Here is a 20,688-nt window from a genome sequence, read left to right as displayed (position 1 = left end):
CTTCCTGGTGAAGGGTCGTTATGTTAGTTACACCATTTTCCCTTGGAGTTAATTATCACTATCACAATTTTTTGTCCACCCGATTTCCGGCAGAGGTGGATTCAGGATTTGAAGTTTATGGATTCCGACAAACCTTACGTTAATATAAAATAATAATTGGTTCACATTCAAATATTTATAGCTATTTGGTGGATATTTTAATACATATACAAGATTTGAGCAAAAGTTAGCTACTGGATTTTTGTAAACCGGCACGTAGCACTCTGAATCCACCACTAGTGTCTGGTGCCCGCTTGGAGACCGATTAATCCGAATTCGTGCCAAAAAGTCCACTTTAAGGATTAAGCGTTTCCAATAAAAAATGACTGATCTATTCTCAAAAGCTGAATCATAGATCTCTGTTTAAGGATGGAAGGTACTTATATCTCAATCGATCAACATCTTATATTAGGACACCTTCATGAAATTAAGTTAAGCAAAAAATTAAAGTTGACATCATCAGTGAGCTGGTTATCATATGTTTAGGGTGGCTTTGCATTTCACCACACGTAATTCAATTAACATACAAAAGGACTTTAATTTGAATTTTGATTAGTAAATATTGCTTTCTCTATTTTTGTTTTCTTCCTGTAGGACCAATTAGAAGCCAAGCTTGTGGTTACAAAGTCACTTTTGATTACCTTAATTCAATGCTGACGACCATACTCCTCAATTCACTGTTAATATGTGGTACTAGTTGTTAACTAAGTCTTAATATTAGTTCAGGTGGCAGAATAGTTGATATTTTAATTCAATTTTCATTATCCCGAAAAGCAATATAACTATTTGAAACAATATTATTTGATTCTCAAGTACTTTGTATTCATTTTATTAGAAACTTCTAACCTCTGCAACAATAGTTTACTTGTATACTTATTGTTATGGTCAGAGTTTAGGCGGACGGAACATGGGTTCACTGAGTACAAAAAATCTAATGTTAAATAGAACTTATAATTCTATATGCACAATAAATTCAGCAATAAGAACAATTCGTCCAGTTTAAAGGTTGGTGAGCAAGGGCAGATCCACCGTTATAATTACGGTTGGGTATACATAGCTTTGATTCAAACCTTGTTTTAAGTTATATAAATGCTAACAAATGAGTAAAATATTCCGTAATCTACAATGAATAACTAAATTACATAATCTAATATATATATATATATATATATATATATATATATATATATATATATATATATATATATATATATACACACACACACTAGATGGCGTATGTATATAGTGTGCGCACGGGTCCAACACTTTGGATTATAGTGTATCTATGTGTATGTAGTTGTGTTTGGGTAGTGATAATATATATATTTTATATTGCTAATAAACATACATAAGTTTGCACTGTTTTTATGCATATATATATATATATACACACACACTATGTTCAAAACACGATTAATATAACATTGTAGTTTGTCTTTCGTACCCAAAACTTTATTATATTAGTGTTTGCTACGAATACAAAGTTTGCAAAAATTTATTAATACTTTTTAAAAAGAGAAGACTTGTTTAAAAGGAAACTATTTTCCTCTCTTTGAGACAAAACAATAGCAATATTTAAGCATCAGTTGATACATTGAATTTAATTCGATTAATTTAAAGGTGTAAAATATTCTATTGTTAATGTATGTAGATTGGACCTAAGCAATACTTATTATTTTTCTATCAAATTTTGATTTGGATCATTCTAATTCAAATTCAAATTATTAAATTAATTTTACATGTTTAAAACGAAACAAAGTAGAAATTTGATTTTCTCTTTAAATGAAAAACTACTATTTTTAAATTTTTGGTGAATATTCTTGGTTTAGCTCATTTAGTCATGTTGTCTTTTGCACGTTTTTTTTAAGGAAACTTCAATTAGAATTATAATTTGACTAATTTACCATATTTATTATTTGATCTCCATTTAATATTATTTTTTCTTTTACGACATTAATCTCTTTTCACATTTATTAGAGTAAGAATAAAAATGAAAAAGTAATTAAACTCTATCTTATTTTAAAATATGTATATTTATTTGAGTAAACATAACAAATAAATGACATGGCGGAATAACAAATACAACAGTTAAATAACTAGATTAGATCTCAAGCTAATATAAGAAAAGAAAGGAAATTGTATAGTTTGACTACTTAACCTTTTGAAGAAAAGCAATAATATGGGGTCCACATTTTTTGTCTGATAATTTCTTGTTCACACTAATGGGTTGATACGCACGTGGTAATGAATCCACCATTGCCGATTTAATGGAGATACTTTGGGAATTACATGAATATTGTTTGATTTTTTAATATGGGGTACACGTTTTTTTTTTTTAATATTGCTTGATTTTTTAATATGGGGTTCACTTTTTTTTTTTTTACATGAGTTGGAGGTGGATGATGAAACCACCCCAACCCATGCTTCTAATATAGTAATAATATATATATATATAAAGGAGAAACCTTTTGGATATGGCAATTTCCTATAAATAAGGAAATTAAATTTGATAGCTTATATTTCTTCCATCGATTAAGTCGACTAAATATGAAAAATATTTAATAAAATTAATTAGCCCTCACAAATTCTCCATTCTAGTAAAAATTCTACCTATTAGTAAGGAATCATTATTGGGTATATCTAATATATAGTATATCATGTTCTGTAAATTACATTATACATCTGTATTGGGCTAAATTCGTACAACCTAGCTAGACCAATACCATTAAGCCACATGGCTAAGTGTACAAGTCAAGGATGAGTCAGCACTTAGTGTCACCGGAAGTAATTTCATTGTACCGGAGGTACCGCTTGGTCCCGAAGGCTGTTGGAATAGCTTCGTAGGAGAGCTCAACGGGCGGTCCTTACGGATTGGGTTGAACATTATCTTCTGGTGTTATTAGGCTTAATGGTCCTCTTTATTGCTTATTATTATTACTCAATTAATGCTCATTATGAGCAGGGGCATAATACATGGAATATGTGCCCCTAGCCCTTAGTATAAACAGGGACTGTCATTCCCATTGTAAGGACATGAAATTCAAGAGGAATACACAACACCCGTATACAGTCGCCTCATTTTAAAGTTCTTTTCTACTTCACTAAGTTATCAGTCACAAACTTGGCCGGAGGAACTAGTACCGGGTTCAGTCAAGACCCGGGCTACTCTAACCTCGCTTTGCTTTATTTTATTTTGATCTAATCTATTTGCATACAATACTATTTTACTGGTCACTTTGATCCACGTGTCCTTGACCACGAGCAAAAATTCAACTGAACCATTTTCCGGGTAAACAATATCAGGTTCAATATAAATTATATTTTACAAGTTATGATGAGATCAATTCTACAAGCCTGGTTTGGGATTGGAGGAATGAATTCTTGGACTATCTCAATCACGGGAAGCTACCAGAGGATTCGAAAGCATCACGGGCTTCAGTGGCGTACGTAGGATCTTTTGTAAGCGGAGTCGACATTTAAAGAAGTCAACAAATGAACAAATCGCTATATCGTCATATTAAAATATACTTAAACCGAATTAACAAAATATAATTCATATTAATTGCTATAACTCTCCTCGATAAGTTTTCATATTTTGAAATGTTGTATTCAAGTAGTTTGGGCTTAAGAAATAATACTAAATACTTTTCTTTCTATATAAGGCACCAAAATAACCCCTCAAAAGCTCATCATCCATTCGATTAAATTAAATCAGTTTTAATCAATTTCATAACTGAGAGAGCTCTCTTAACTGTAGCAGTAGCAATTAGCAGAAGTAATCTAAATTTTACCACAACACAATAAGATGAGTTTCATGCTACTTAATCTCTACTAGTTTTTTTAGAAAGATCACTCGATCCCTTACCATCGTAAAACCTTTAATCATGATCACATACATTAAATTAAAATATTAATTCAAATAAACCTCACACAAGTGGAATTTAATTCACAAAGAAAAATAGGGGATGTCATCAAAAAACTTCAATTAGAATTAATAAAAGAGTTAAAGAGATAACAAAAAAACTTTAAAAAATTGCAGCAAATAACACACCTTCCTAGAATTGCAAATAAGAACGGGCAACAATTTAAGAGTAAAGGCGTCACGGAAATTGATCCTAGGTCGGCTTGCAAGTTTGTTTTTTTCGAAGTAAGGAGTGATCAGTCCTCGCTCACAAGTCACAACCTCTATTTTTAGCAGGAAAATAGTGAGGCACTTTAAATAAATATTAAAAAAAAAAATTGCAACTGGGGAATCGAACTCAGAATTTCAATGCAGAAGAGGAAGGCGCAAGGCCACCGAGCTATGTTGCTGATAATGTTAACTTGTGTCACTTATGTAAGTTGTATAGATTTGCGCATATTATACATATATATTTACTAAAATTTCCCAACGATGACACCCCTTCGCATAACGTGGGTCTGCCCCTGACGGGCTCTGCGAGCTAAGGCAGCTAGGTATTGCATTGTGGGCGGTTTGCTTCATCGGAGATGTTTCTTTGGTCCAATGGCGAGGTGTATTGGGCCTGAAGAGTCTGACTATGTAATGCGAGAGGTCCATGAGGGGATTTGCAGCAATCATTCAGGCGCGGAGTCACTCACTAAGAAATTGCTCCGGGCTGGATATTACTAGCCCAGAATGGAAGATGATGCAATGACATTCATCCGCAAATGTGATAAATGTCAGCAGTATGGCCAAATGCTACATTAACCGGGCGAAGAGCTTTATCCAAAGGATTTCCCCTTGGCCATTCATGATGTGGGGGATGGACATAGTCGGACCGCTGCTAGCAGGACCTGGTCAGGTGCGTTTTGTATTGATGGTAACCAACTATTTTTATAAATGGGTCGAGGCAACAACATACAAGAAGTTATCGACTTCATTTGTCAGCACATAATCTGTCGGTTTGGCATCCCCAAGGAGATTCATTAGGTCCAAGATCACTAAGTTCCTCGAGGATTTGAACATCAAACGCATAACCTCTTCCCCGTATCACCCCAGTGGGAATGGTTAGGAGGAATCAACAAATAAAATTGTCAGTCATAATTTGAAGAAGAAATTGGAGGACGCCAAAGGAGCTTGGACATCAAAATTACCAAAGGTGTTGTGGGCTTACATAACAATGGTGAAATCCAAAGACCGGTGAGACTCCGTTCTCCTTGGTATATGAGGCGGAGGCATTGATTCCCGTAGAAGTCGGTACTCCTAGTCCAAGGTACGATCGGGCACAAGAGCAACCCAATACGGAGGCAATGCTGATGCAATTGGATTTACTAGAAGAACATAGAGATTTGGCATATGTTCGGATCATTGCCCAAAAGCAGCGGATGGAACGTTATTACAATCGTTGAGCTAACCTCCAACACTTTAAAGTTCGAGACTTGGTAATTCGGAATGTGATGCACAATACCCAAGATGCCAATGCTGAAAAGCTAGGGCCAAATTGGGAAGGTCCCTACAAGGTAACCGGCATTGCAGGAAAAGGGTCGTACCACAGTGAAAGATGGCGACGGAAACAAGGTCCCAAGCAATTGGAATGTTAGCTTCCTTAAAAGGCATTATGTTTGACCAGAGTGACCGTTTCCAACGGTGTTGCACTCTTTTTTCCCTCGTCCAATTTTTGTCCCAATTAGGCTTTTCTAGCAAGGTTTTTAATAAGGTAGCGCTGTTTGGTTATTCAAACATTTTCCCGGAGACATTCATCAGTGCTTGGAACCTCATTCTTTACTCCCAAACACTTGGGGTATATATACATGCACTAAGACTTGGCCATGAGCAAAAAGTCAGAATGTTTAAGATTACAGTCAGAATCGGGGTCTGCCCGAGTAAAGAAGTAGACATGTAATCGGATTGACCACACTAGATGGCAACCGTGTTTCTATTTTGTAACTCAAGTAAAAGTTAAGGGAATCAATAACATTTTCCTTCTTTTGAAAAATCTTTGCCGCGGAAAGCGAATACATTAAACGGATGCAACTTTAAGTATACCGACAACTTGTGCCAAAACGAATTGGAGACATTCTTTTCTAATGCACCGAAAAATAAGGGCCCTCTTTTATGTTAATAAAACTCCTTCCAAAATGTGAAGGAGGAAAGAAGGATAGAATTCGGACATAATAGTATCCGAACAAAAATTTGCCCGACATGGAAATCCGAAGCGTCAATTATAAACCTCGCAGGGGACTGGAAGTTTGGAAGTGTAAAAGAAAAACCAAATAACTAAAATTCCGAGGTCGCGAGGCTAAAACCGTTTTGACCAACGCTCCGGGACCTCAAGGTCGTAAGGTCAGTTGTCTTATCCTTCGAAACAATCGCAAGGTTACACCTTTTCTGACCGAAATTCTGAGATTTTAGAATCTCAGGATCAGCTGTGTTATCCTTCTAAACAAGGCTTAATAAGTCTATGCCGGAGAAATGAAAAATTCAAGAGATAAATATAAGTGCATTGCATTAACAGTCTCCCCGGGCTTGTAGCAGCTGAAGGAAAAAAAAAAAGATGTAAGCCGGTAGGCTCGACTGCATAAAAGATCAATCCAAACTAAACGTGTTTGTCTGAAATAAAAGATTAAACATGGGCACGCATGCCTGAGAAATTGATAATTCTTAAAGAGGAGGGTGGATCGCCCCCGTCATGGGAAGGGTCCCCAGTTTCTCACTGTTGGAGCTACTGTCCTCATATGATCGGAGGTTTGCCATTGTAGATTCGGCTGCCACAAAGTCCACATCAGCATCCAACAGGGCTTTGGAGAGATCCAGTTTATTGTCCAAAGCTTCTTGGAAGGCGCCCCTGCGAGACTTCAAAATGGCAAGGTCACGAACCAAGCTGGCTTTCTGCTGTTCAGCAACTTGATGCTACTGCAGTCTCACCCATCGCGCTCGGAGCTGGGCTCGGAAAGCCTCGGAGCATTTCAGTTGCTCCTGAGCGGTCTTTAAATCACCCTCTAAGCGACGGACCCTTACTTGAAGGTTTTGATGATCAGAGTCCTTGGCCTTGAAGGTCCCATCTCTCTCGTCCAGCTTTTGCTTTACTTCGTCATAGCCTAGCCGCAGGGAATGCTTTAAGGATTCCAATTCATGACACCTCATCCGGAGCATCTCTACCTCACGGCGAAGTTGGCGGTTCTCCGCGGTCATTAAGTTTTCTACTGGCATCTTCCCCGCTTCAGCTATGGCAGCGGTGGTAGTGGCATGGCTCGAAAGGATTTGCTCCACAAGCTAGGCCAGTAGTGTTCTCAAGTTTTCGCCAAAGGACCCGGGCTACGTAGAGCTCTCCCCGGGATCAATGGTGTTGAGGTGTGTTACTAGGGGGTTGGGGCCAGCTTGCCCCTAGTCAAGCTCAGAAGGTTTTGCCTCTCTGGGGGTAGGGGGATTCTCATCCTCGTCATCAACACTCACCACCCCACGGCTGGCCTGCACTTCTCGCTATGCCTCAAGAAGGCGGCACTAGGTCCTCACTCGGGAACCTGTTCCTTCGACCAAAGTCCTAGCAGGTTGGGGAGGGCTACGTTACCCTGCGCTTCTAGTCGCCTGAGTTTCGAATGGCGGCAGTCATGATGTTAGAGAAATCGGTTTGGTTTGAGGGGATTTTTCGGGCGGATGACTGCCTTGTGGGGATGCTTGTACAAGGTTAAAAGAAGTTCATAAGGAAAGAAGGAGAGGCACACAAGGAGATTTGTGGCTTGAATTTCATTATCTTACCATGGTTCTTTCCCTTTCACTATTTGGCAGTGAGGCTTTTCCAGGTTCTGGTTAACCCCGAAGTAGCGCGCAGCAGGTCCATTACCCAATCGAACATTCTATGCACATAGCCGGACGCTACAGGGGCGGCTGTAAGGTAGAAGTAAGTTATGCGGCGACGCCCATAAAAAGTATGGGAAAAGAAAATAGGGCAGATTCAGACTTGCGAGTATGGTTCCCGGTTTCCGGAAAGGGCTCCGGGGAAGCAGGGTGGAGAAGTTCTGTTCAAATCATAATGAATCGGTCATACTAGCCCCAATCGAAGTCATCCTCGGCACTGGTTATTAGCCTGCGGGATCCTCGGGGGAACAAATGGTCCATTCCACGCCAGAATAGACGTGGGAAATACAGTTGCATCAAGTAGTAGATGGTAAAGGTGAGCCCGACGCGGTCAGTAAGGTTCTGTATACAGTAAAAAGTCCTCCATAATTGGGGGCCAAGTTGTCCTAGGCAGACCTGATACCTTCGGTAGAAGGCCTCGATCAAATGAGAAACCAGTAGTGAGAACCCAATGGTGAAAGGATAAATGTGGACTATGAAGTATCCCTCAACGTGGTTTGTCATCCTTCCTTCTGTGCCAATTGGGAAGGCCACAACTTCGGGTCCCCAATTACAATCCTCAAATACTTGACGAATATTTTTATTGGTTATCAGCGAGCTGATCTTGCCTACTGATTCATGGCGGGTGTCAATTCGGAAGTCTCCCAGATATGCACAGTCTTGAGGCAGGATCTCTGCTGCGACGGACCCCATGTCGATTTCTATGGTGGTAGAAGCCTCGGGTGCTTTTCCTTGCCTTTGGGAAGGAGAACTTTCAAAGAAACGAGAGGAGGAAAGAAGTGAATGCGTCGGGTTGTACAAAGCTAGTGCCATGATAAGAATTGGGTGAGTTTTCTGTAAGGATAAGTTTATGGCTTTTGTAAGGAAGGGTTGGTGCGTAAAAGGAAGAAGATAATTCACTCGAGTGAGGTGACTATGGAAAAGAGATTGGAGTTTATATAGGGAAAGGAAATCTTATAGCTTCCCTTGAAACGAGGGGTCAACAGTCATCACGAAGCGTCAATCGTCGCCGCCTTTCGAAAGTAGTGACGTTTCTGGTGATTGGCAATCGATTGAGGTGATTGGGCGCCTTCATTTCCCGCGTCAAGTTCAAATATCTTCCACTTCCTGATCACGACTGTTCGAATCCCGAAAAGTTATGGGGACTATTTGTATTGGGCTAAATTCGTACAACCCAGCTGGACCAGTACCGTTAAGCGATATGGCTAAGTGGACAAGTCAAGGATGAGTCAGCACTTAGTGTCACCGGAAGTAATTTCATTGTACGAGAAGTAATTTCATTGTACCAGAGGTACCGCTTGGTCCGGAAGGCTATTGGAATAGCTCCGGAGGAGAGCTAAAATGGCGGTTGTTACGGATTGGGTTGAACGTTATCTTCTGGTGTTATTAGGCTTAATGGTCCTCTTTATTTCTTATTATTATTACTCAATTAATGCTCACTATGAGCAGGGGCATAATACATGGAATATGTGCCCCTAGCTCTTAGTATAAATAGGGATTGTCATTCCCATTGTAAGGACACGAAATTCAAGAGGAATACACAACACCATATACAGTTGCCTCATTTTAAAGTTCTTTTCTACTTCACTAGTTATCAATCACAAGCTTGGTCGGAGAACTAGTACCGGGTTCAGTCAAGACTCAGGCTACTCTAACCTCGCTTTGCTTTATTTTATTTTGATCTAATCTATTTGCATACAATACTATTTTACTGATCACTTTGATCCGCGTGTCCTTGAACACTAGCACAAATTCAACTGAACTGTTTTCCGGGTAAACAATATCATGTTCAATATAAATATCATTTAACGGTATTTTGTATTATTTCAATGCATAAAAGATATAGTGTGTATATATATATATATAAATTATATATCATGTTCAGTATATTTAAATGTACTTTGTATTAATGCAATGCATAAAATATATCATATATCGATGTACATAGATGCTAAACTTTTATCTACATTAGCTATTAGGGTTTAATATAATACTTAAGAAAGATGGAAAAAAGAATCATTAGGGAAATAATGAGAAAAAGGGGATCAATATGAGAGATATATGATTAAGATGGAGAAGAAAGATTTTTGGAAAAATTATATGGTAGTAATCTTAGGTGAAAATATTTCTTCATTTATTCTTTATTCAATTAGGATAGATATTTAGGGATATGAAAAGCTCTACACAATGTAATTAATAAGTTAAAAATTAAATAATATGTATTATGTAATTTTCAGAAAAATAAATTACAATTTGAAATATTTTTATCTATATAATTTTCTCAATTTCATTGAGTATATCTGTCACAAACTCTAGAATGTAATCCAGAACCCATAAACTAAAAAACTTGGATCCGTCTCAGTGGGCTTTTTTCCCTCTTAATTAATGGTCGGTGTCTTGAGAAGCTTTGATTTAGGACCTTTTAATCACATTTTTAACTACTATCACAAGAATCAAGATTCTGGTTTATCAACTAATGCACGTGAGGTTTCGGGAGTAGAGTTGTTTTCACGTGTGTTAGCAGACGGTATTTATAGAGAATAATTCATAACCTTAATTAAATGGCAAGTAATTATGAACTCTAAAAATTATTAGTGAACTCTATCCATTTGCGAAGCTGAAAGGGCAAGCATAGTATTACTCCCTCCGGTTCAAGATAAGTGTCTACTGGCCTTTAGTATCACATCCCTTAAGAAAAATACTAACTTCTGGAAAGAAAAAAAAATGTTTTGTCTAAACTATCGTTAATTAAAATTTACATATTACTATTAACTTGACACATTGGGATCTGATCACTTAAGCACTTAATAAGAGTAACTATGAAAAGATAAAGTTAATTTCTTCTTGATTATGTACGCGGATACTTACTTGAACCAAAATGGAAAGAATAAGTAGACACTTATTATGAATCTGATGGAGTATTATTTGCTATTAATGCTGGATTTCAAGGGACAAATGATTTGCTCTATATGGGTAAGTATCATCCTAGGCAGGTCATTAGTTAGAATAATTAGCTTGCACTACGCATCTTGTCTGCCTCTAACCTGATTCGGCACAACATAAATATTGGAATTTGTCTGCCAATCTATTTTTATCCTTTTTTTGCAACAATCGAGCAACAGCTTGCTGTTATGAATTATTATGTTGACCATTTTGATAGAGAGTTTGGTATGTATGATTTCATATTTTTGTTCCTAATTTAGACAATCATAGAGAAATATTTTTTTCATCATGATCTGTAATGTAATTCAATGTTAGCCTCATTGTAGCATGTTCAAGTTTCCTCTTCGGAATTTGAATTTTCATTTCATTGGTGCTTTCCTTTTCTAGTCATTAATATTATGTTCGATTCCCCTCTTCTCAAGTGGCAAGTTTCCTTTCTTTTTTTTTTCAGTGACCTTTGATCGATTTTCCTCATCTCCTAATTAAACGTAATTAGCTTCTCTTTTTAATAAAAAGATACTAACTAGACTACGTATGTATTTACATGAAATTGGAAAAGATCACAAGGTACGATTGACGAGAAGCTAATTAGTGATTAATTAGTCAACAGTTACCTCAAGCGCGACTCAGTACTATAGATGCTTGTTGAGATTATTTGCTCGCGTTCGGCTCAAGGGGCATTATAGTAAGCTCAGTTAAACTCAACTCGACGCCCATGAATATAAAAAATTCATCGATCAGAGATTATTTAAAATTTGAGCAAAAACTATTTTAAAATAATAATTTAAATGTCTATGCATAATGATGAGAAAATAATTCGTATGGCGCGTCGACGTGATAAGCATGCACGGAGAGTTCCTCGGCCTTACAGAAATAACTATTTGAGATGAATAAACATGTGTTTGACGAACATCAAACAACCGGGTAAAGGATCCAATGAATTCGAAAGAATTGAATAAGAATTCGCATGGGGTTAAAATTAAATGTGCGGTGACAATAAGAGTGACCTATTTGTTTAATTTTCCACTATCACTTCAATAACATCAAACTCTACCTTGCATCAAGTTGAAAGACTACGACTAACCTCTGGACTTGAAATCATTGCTTACATACTTAGTAGTGGCCATAATTTACAAGAGCATTTTGAAGTATTTTTATACACATGGAAATACCCACATGGAAATACCTTTTCTTATCAATTCGCATTCATTAAAGAAATAGTCAACTTTTTTTCTGTTTGGTGACTACTATTTTAGTGTTCACATAGCTTCGATCGAAATAGAATTCCTGAAACCTATAATCGTTTGTGGTTCACTTGTGTATTTACAGCATCCATTGCTTCTGACTATGTCGATGAACGGGACCACGCGAAACAACTCACCACTACTAGAGCTTTCTATGCTTACTGCTTAGATTATACGCAATTTATCAAGTAACATATGATGAATCAGATCAGTCAAAAGTAAAAGAAGGATCAATCTCAAAAAGAAAAAATAAATAGGGATTACTGATAAGTACTTAACGTTCCAGGACTGGGAGCTTCTATTTTTTTTTTTTTTTTTTTTTTTTTTTTTTTTTTTTTTGGGATATATACATAACATGAACTTATTATTTCATAGTCAAGTAGTAAAAGAAAATTTCATTAAAAAATTATGGGGCTTTGGAGTAAACTTAGCATGCATGGAGAGTTAATTCTAGGCATTGGAGCTTGCTTCACCCATGGGGAGTCACGAAGTCAATCCTAATTGTACCTTTTCAAACAATGCTAAAAACACACTTCAGCAATTTTTGGTGCATGTTCTAACAATTATACTCACTAGTCCCCTACTCTGAAAGATGACGTCGTACAAGTTAATACCAAATCAAATGTGGCCCTTGGCTTGAATTATTGTGACTTAAAAGGTCAGATTCCAAAATAGACGTCGTCGTCTTCAGTGCATTCAACTTCTAACTAAAATTGCTTGATCGGTTGGTGTGTGCTTACTCTAAGACTTTTTAGCCACGAGACAATGGCAGTATGCAAATTTTTCTATGTCTGCCAATTTGCATTTTACAACGTTTACTTCTAGTCAGTGTGGGTCTATGAGAGAACTTTCTCTCAACCTCATTTCCTATTCACAAAGAAAAGCCTGGAGACCTTTGTTTTTCTTCTTCATTCCCTGGTCCCAATGGGCCTAGCTAGAGGGGTGGAAGGGGTCCATCCGAAAACCCCTTCACCTGAAAATCACACTGTATATAGAAGGTCAATTTTTTTATATGTATATACAGTAGATGATGACCCCCGCTCCCCCACCCGCATTGAAGATCCTGCTCGGGATATATGGTTAACACAAGCAGATATGAGATTTGGACTTTATAGATTCATGTTCGGATTCCACCATACTCCATTTGATTTGCTAGGTTCATTTTTTTTTTTTTAGTGTTTTCTTAATTATATATAGGAATTTTAGTTAAAGTTACTAGGTTGAGACAAATTTATCTAGCTAATGCATTAGGTCTCTGCCCCTACTAGTCTTAAGAGATCTCATCCATCCAACAACATTCCCGGAGACCTTTGCTTAAATTGCTTGTTCATTTGGAGCTTGATGTCATTCTCATGACTTTTTGATATCAACTAGTAGTTCATACAAGCCCTAGCTAAGCTATATATTAGGTGGAAACTTATTTCTGAAAATATCCCAAGTAGATAGTGTGACGAAGTTTGAAACTTGCATAGCCAAATGGAATTATTGCCAGGTTAAACAAGTATTTAAATTTGTATTTTGTCCCAACTCCCAAAGGCCAATGGCAAAAGAGATTGAAATCGAACTGCATTGTCACAATTTTTTCAATGCCCTCTTAATTAGGCACTGCTACATAGTTGAATCTTTCATATTTCTTTGTTAACTATGTGAAAATGTAAAGTGAAAGAAAAAAAAAGGCAAAATACATCAAAGCACCCCTAAACTATACCCGAAAAGTCGATATCACACCTAAACTATACAGGCGACCTATTACACACCTGAATATCTAAAAACTGAAATTATTTACCCCCGCAAACGATGACCACTTGCACAATGGGAAGTGTAACCCACTCTCTTGCCACATCGCCACACAAAGCACCATTCTACCTTAAAAATTTCCTAAATTTTAATTTTATATTTATTTTCTTTTCTTTATTCATTTAATTTTTTTATTAATTATATTTACACTAATTAATCCCTAATTAGCCATTAAAATCCTTCAATAATTATATCTTCTTCTTCATCACCACCACCTCATTTCCCTGGAACCAAACCAATACGCTACCACCATCGCAATCAATTTCACTACCACCAATCCGCCACCAATTTCACCACAACCAATCCTCCAATAATTATGGACAAATAAATTTGAACAAAGGGAGTATTAGTAATTTTACTACTTTCTCGCTATTACATCGACGGTAGTAGTACCAGCCCATTTCTTCTTCATTCTTATTTCTTCTCCATTCCCATTTCATCCCATTTCTTCTTCATTCTCATCCTTCAACTTCATATTTTTTCAATCTCATCCCATCCCCACTGCTACCTTTCCCCCCGCCCTTTCTCCCCCTACTAATTTCATTATTAAAAAAAAAAAATCCACAACCCAATAGACTTTGCAGAGATTTAGTAGTAATCCACTTGCTTCTTTTTACTTGATAGATTATGATTTTGATTCGGTATTGGTATTAAGATTTGGTATTGGTATTTTGATTTTGGTGGTGGTGGGTTTAATGGTAGCTATTGAAATTAATGGAGGTGGTGGCTATGGAAATCTAGTGTTGGTGATATATATGGTGAAGAAGATGGAGGGGAAAGGGGGCGGCGTGGTGGTGGTCAAATTTGGGGCTAGGGCTGGAGGTGGCGTGAGGGTGGAGGAGGCGGGGCGGGGGGAGGGGGCAGCTCACGTTGAATGAAAAAGAAAAAGATGAAGAAGAAAGGAAGGAGAAAGGGGGTTGGGGTGGGGATTAGATTTTTTTTTTTTTTTAAATTTTAACTAAAACACGCGCTTCTTATTTAATTATTTTTATAATTTATGCCACATCAGTTTGTAGGGTGGTAATAAATTCAGTTTTTAGATGTTCAGGTGTGTAATAGGTCGCCTGTATAGTTTAGGTGTGATATCGACTTTTCGGGTATAGTTCAGGGATGCTTTGATGTATTTTGCCAAAAAAAAAAAGAAGCTTATAAGCATAAAGCGTGTGTGCTACACTCTCGCCCTCTTTCCATCTGCAAAGCTGAGGTGGAGTTATGTAGGAAGCTTCAAGCTCATATTATTCATGAGTTGAGAAAGGAAATCGAACTTTAGGAGATCAAATCTCTTGTTTGTTTGTCATTGAATTAGTGCTAAAATTCGGTCACGTTTGTTTAAAGTTAGGGAGTTCACAAAATCAATATATGAATTTTGCCCCAAAAATGTTGTTTGAGTTAAATTCAAAACAAACAAATCGAAAACCTAAAAGCTCGAATATGAATCTTGAAAGAGCTGGAAAGTGAGTTAGAAAATCTTCAGAAAATGTATGCTTTTCTCAAACAATTAAGGACCACCGTATTAATTTTCTACACTGAAGAGTTTCTAAGGAATATATACAATATAATGGGGCAACATACACAAAAAATAATAATTACTTTTTGGTCTCTGTAATTGGAGCTATCCTAGATTTTCAAATTTCACATGTGAAATAAGTGATCAATATGCACTATTTCTACAATGTAATGACAGCCAGCGTAGTAAGCCCAAGTTGCACCGAATCAACTGTTCATGGGCCTATACAAATCCAGGGCCTAGATGAACCATCAGGAGCATGACTCCTGAGTCCTGATCCCAAACATACTCATAAGCTATTTTTTATTAATTATTTTATAAAATATTATGCATAATTGCATATCACAAATTCACAATTCAACAACATCGAAAGACCTTCTTTCGTAAAGTCAATGGTAGAACATTTAAAACAAAATATACAAGCTAAAATGAAAATTATAAAATTGTTGTCAAAATAAAACAAAAAAAGAGTGAGTAAACTTTAACCTCATTCATTCATCATCATCATTTCTTGTTTTCTCAATCATATTCAATATTAACAACAAGGGTTGTGGTGTGGTAGCTGGTACTACTCCATTCTTAACCAAGATGTCTCGAGTTCGAGCCCCCTTGGGTACGGAGTCACCATTGTTAGGGAGTGCTTTGCCCCAAAATGTGGAACTACCCGACACGAATTAGTCGGGCCCCAATACCAGTACCGGACACCTGATGGGAAACCAAAAAAAAAAAAAATCATATTCAATATTTATTTTGTTTGTTTTATAATTTACTTAATCAGAAATTCCTTTCAGAAGTTCATAAAATGGCACAAATTAAAGGACAACAGGAGAACAAAAAAAAAATAGAATCTTGAGGGGATGTGTTACCCAATTGTCTTGTAAATGCCATTTTACATTCCTTTTAGGCATATGATGTCCTTATTGCAATAGTATAAGCTTTCTTTGACCAAAACAAAAAAGGTAAAGAACCTTTAGTTAGAACTACTATATAAATTTAGTAGCGACAAAGCTATATCAAAATACAATTATTACTCAAAGAATACATACAAATATACTAAACCAATTTAAGAACAACGTAAAAACAAATTGTGGAAGCTTTTCCACCGGCTTTAATTTTGTTTGGCCATGAATTAAATTTCATCTAACCCTGAATAATCGTGTAGTTTAGTGAACAAGTTGGCTTGTACTTGGAGAAAAATATGATCCACTAGAAAGCTTGCAGAAGGGACAAAAACCCTACACATCTATTGAAAAAAGAAAAATCTACTATAAATAATAGAGCAAGAATATTATCCATTTGATGCAGATTCAATTCACGGGTGTATACATTCATACGGTAGCATATATGGAGAGAGAGAGATCTGTTGTGCGTGGGTGGGTTGGTGGGGGGGGGGGGGGGCGGCCGGTATAATTATTAACCATGAGAGCCAACAGAAATGGAGGTGGTTTTATGGATGCTATAGTTATAATTGTCTTCTTGCATTGATATTTGTAATAACAAACTGTTTTATTACTATTGCCATGATTAGTAAAGATATTATTTGACCATATATATATGATGTCACCATTAAGGTGCTACCTACTTACTTTCTTAGTCTTATTAGATGGTAGTACTATTTATAACTCTAGCGTGAATTTAATTAAAAGCCCGTTTGGATTGGCTTATAAGTTGTTTTCAGCTTTTTTGAGTGTTTTGCTGGCCAGCTTAAAGTCATTTTGTGCTTAAAATAAGCTCAAAAAAATAATTGACCCATTTAACTTAGTTTATCTAAAAGCAGCTTATAAGCTGAAAACGAAGCTTATAAGCCAAAAAAAATAAGTTGGACTACCCCAACTTATTTTTTTCAGCTTATAAGCTGCAAACAGCTTTAAGCTATAAGCCAATCCAAACGGGCTCTAAGTTATATATGTTATGAATACGTTACGGTGATGAATACATTTACGTTTTGTGGATGCCCATTTACTTTCTCAAGTTTACATTTCATGAATCATTTGTATACATGTATCATTTATTAAGATCACTTAAGTCTTGTAACATTTGGGATGTACATTGGAACTATATATGGGGCACCATTTGCCCAAGGAATGATACACTTGAAATAAGAAGAAAGTCTTCTCCTCCTCTTTACATCGTTGTCTATATATCTTATTTTATATTATTCTATTTTGCTCTCAATTTACAACACGTTATCAAAGACGGAGCTCTAATCAACTGAGAAAGTTTTGGTATGATTTTCATTTTTGTGTTACAAAAGTAAGGTATGTTTTCTGAACGATAAAATTTGTTTGGTTCTTGGAACATAGAAGTATCATTATGGTTACATTCTATTGCATGTCAGTATAGAATTGAATTATATCTTGAATTCTCAAGACATAAGCATGAAGTAATACTAACGATAGTGATTGCTATATTAGCTTAAATGAATTTGATATAGACTGATTATCTTTAGTCTTACAATTACAATCACATTCTTGACATTAAATAATTTTATTTTGATTCACTATTGCGTGTTTGAATATATGTGGTACGATATAAGAAAATTATCATTCATATTTGGTATTGTTTGATTTCCATAAAATGCCAAAGTTATTCAATAAAAGTAAACTATGACAGTTTATGATATGAGATTGCATATGTATTATTTTATTTGGTAGCTATATAGCATATGAATTAGCTGCTCAATTAACTATCACATGAAATATTTGTACGAAAAATATTTTTCTCTATGATAAAAGACTTTACACATGTATGACTAAATCTTTCATTAATCTATGAATGTCAGCAATTAATTGAATCTTGGTCACTATTCATATTAAGGGAGTGATGATCACCATATTTATTTGGTTATCAACATTAGATGATCTTCATTAAATTTTGAAGGTTATAGTACGAGATACATATTTGTTTCATTACTAAATGTTACTTACGGAATTGCAAGAAATACATTGCCATTAGAGTGATAAATATTTTCATAAAGGCATATTATGACTAGCCATTTAACTTTATAACTATTAAATTAAGTGACAATACGTTTAATGCATTATTAGTTATGGTTGACTTTCATGATCACTAAAAGTGAAAATATTTTCAAATGCTTACTGTGTTTATTATTGATGAATGCTCTATTGGTTGTAAAAATATTATTCTTTGTAAGTTATCTAATAATGTGAAAAAGTTGTCGCACACAATTGTACAAGGAAAGAATAAGCATTGAAACCCCTCATCAGGTAAGCGGCATGTTGTGTTTTCAATATTTTATGACATTCAATTTTTCCACAAGATTGAAAATACATGAATATTGATCTAATAGATTTGAGATCAATTACGAAAATGTATAAGAAAATATTCTCTATTTTTATGATCTTAAATGTGCTTCTAACGCAAAGATTTACAAAATTAAGAAAAAAGGTTTTTGAAATATATTATGAGATTATTTTATGCCTAGTTGTGGCTAAACAAAAATTATGTTGCATTACTTGGAGTGAATGAGACAAATTGTGATAAATATTATATAAGGGTAAGATGGTGGATTCAAGTCCCAACACACCATGAGGGTAAGACATCGGATTCAAGTCCTGATGCACCGCGATGATAAGATGTTGGGTTGGGTCCCAACACATTACGACCTAACACGCCTTTATATGGGTAAGGTATTGGGTTTAAATCTCAATGCACCATGGTGATATAGAATGATGACTAAGGCAAAATAATGTGTGTTTGATGAAAAATCTTGAATTCTGTCCCGCTGGATCTACTCCATTCGCTGAAGCGAATGTGGAAGCGATAGATCAAAAGTCTGAAAGATGACAAAATAATTACTGTGGTCGTATGAATAAATGTGGGCGTGACAAGGGACAAAATAAGAGTCATCATTGTGGTAATTATAAAAGAAAGAGCACCATGGGTTCTCAAAATGGTCCTTTAACGGGTGAAGGTAATTTTGCCTCAATGTGGTATGAAAAGGTCATTGGGCCCGCGGTTGTCGCGCGACCTAATTTGATAAGTTTTACAAATTCTCCATCAAAAGAAAGGAATACAAAGTGGAGGCACACTTGAGCTTTCGAAGTGATGGTGAGGTGGGTCATATAAACATGATAAATGCCAAGGCATGGGAATGAGTTTACAGGAAAAATTTATGAAGCGCGTAGAAATGGTTATAGTCAATTCTTTGAAGAGAATGTGCCTTTTTTTTTTGTTAAATAGACACTACTAATATATATATATATATATATATATCAAATATATCTACATCCTAGTTACATTAGAGTTTATGGCTCCAAGGCCATTCAGTTGTCCAAAATATCACCCCCACGGGTGTTAGCAAAATTTACAATCTGATTAGATAAAGTACCACATCGGCCATCAAAATATACATTTCTAACAAAAATAGGAGGGGCTTCCAATAGCTTTACTTCATTAAACAAAAGTTGCTTCCCTCCTTCCTTGGTCAGCAAGTCAGCTACTTTGTTCTGCTCCATGTAGCTATGGCTTAGCTTCGGATGCCCCAGCCTTTCCATTAAGTACTTGCATTCAGAAATGATAGATTTGTAAGCATCATGAATGCTTGACCGTTCTTGAATGTGAATGTGTCAAAAGGTGATAAAAATTATGGATAAGGACGTGCTCATGTATGGTTGAATAGATACCACAACTCACCTCTACGAGAGGTTTGAGAGAAATAAAAAAATATTTTGGCATAAACGGTCATCGGCCACGTACTTTTAGTACGTCACAACTATTGTGGTATGTCTTATCATAAACTATCGAAGGGCAAAAGCAAGAAATTAATCTTGCCTATAAAGTGTTTTACCATGACTGTAATGACAATAATTTTCTCCCTAAAAGGAGATGTGGTGTTATGAAATATGTGGTAGTACATTATTAATTGGGAGTTATGGAAGGGCTAATTTGTTACTACCCGGAGGGAAAAAAAAATTGTTCATAATATTATGGTTGTAGTACGTCTGAAAAGAAACTTATTAAGTTTCAAAGTCAATGAATTATATGGAGACTATAATTATGGGAAGATTTAATCTTCATATTACTACAATCAAAGTGGGTTATGAATAATTATGTGAAAGGTTACCTGGCTTTTCCTCCTGTTTGAACTATCCAAATATGGGCATGGTGATGGAATCACATGCGATAGGAAACTAAAAGTTACTGAAATAAATATCAGTTGCCAGGACGGGTTGGCATCCCGGTTCAAATGTGATGCGAAAATAATTGAGAATTCATGTGGTTATATATTGAAGAAATAGAAGATTCTTCCAGAATTCTCCTGTGCTGCTTGTTCTCATGGTAAATTGATCATCGTACCAGCTACGGTTGGGATTGTATTTCCTGATTTTTGGAACATATAA

This window comes from Lycium ferocissimum, chromosome 9 (genome assembly GCF_029784015.1).
Source record: "Lycium ferocissimum isolate CSIRO_LF1 chromosome 9, AGI_CSIRO_Lferr_CH_V1, whole genome shotgun sequence".
NCBI lineage: Eukaryota > Viridiplantae > Streptophyta > Magnoliopsida > Solanales > Solanaceae > Lycium > Lycium ferocissimum.
The sequence above is the reverse complement of the archived record's forward strand: the minus strand, read 5'-3'. Positions refer to the sequence as shown.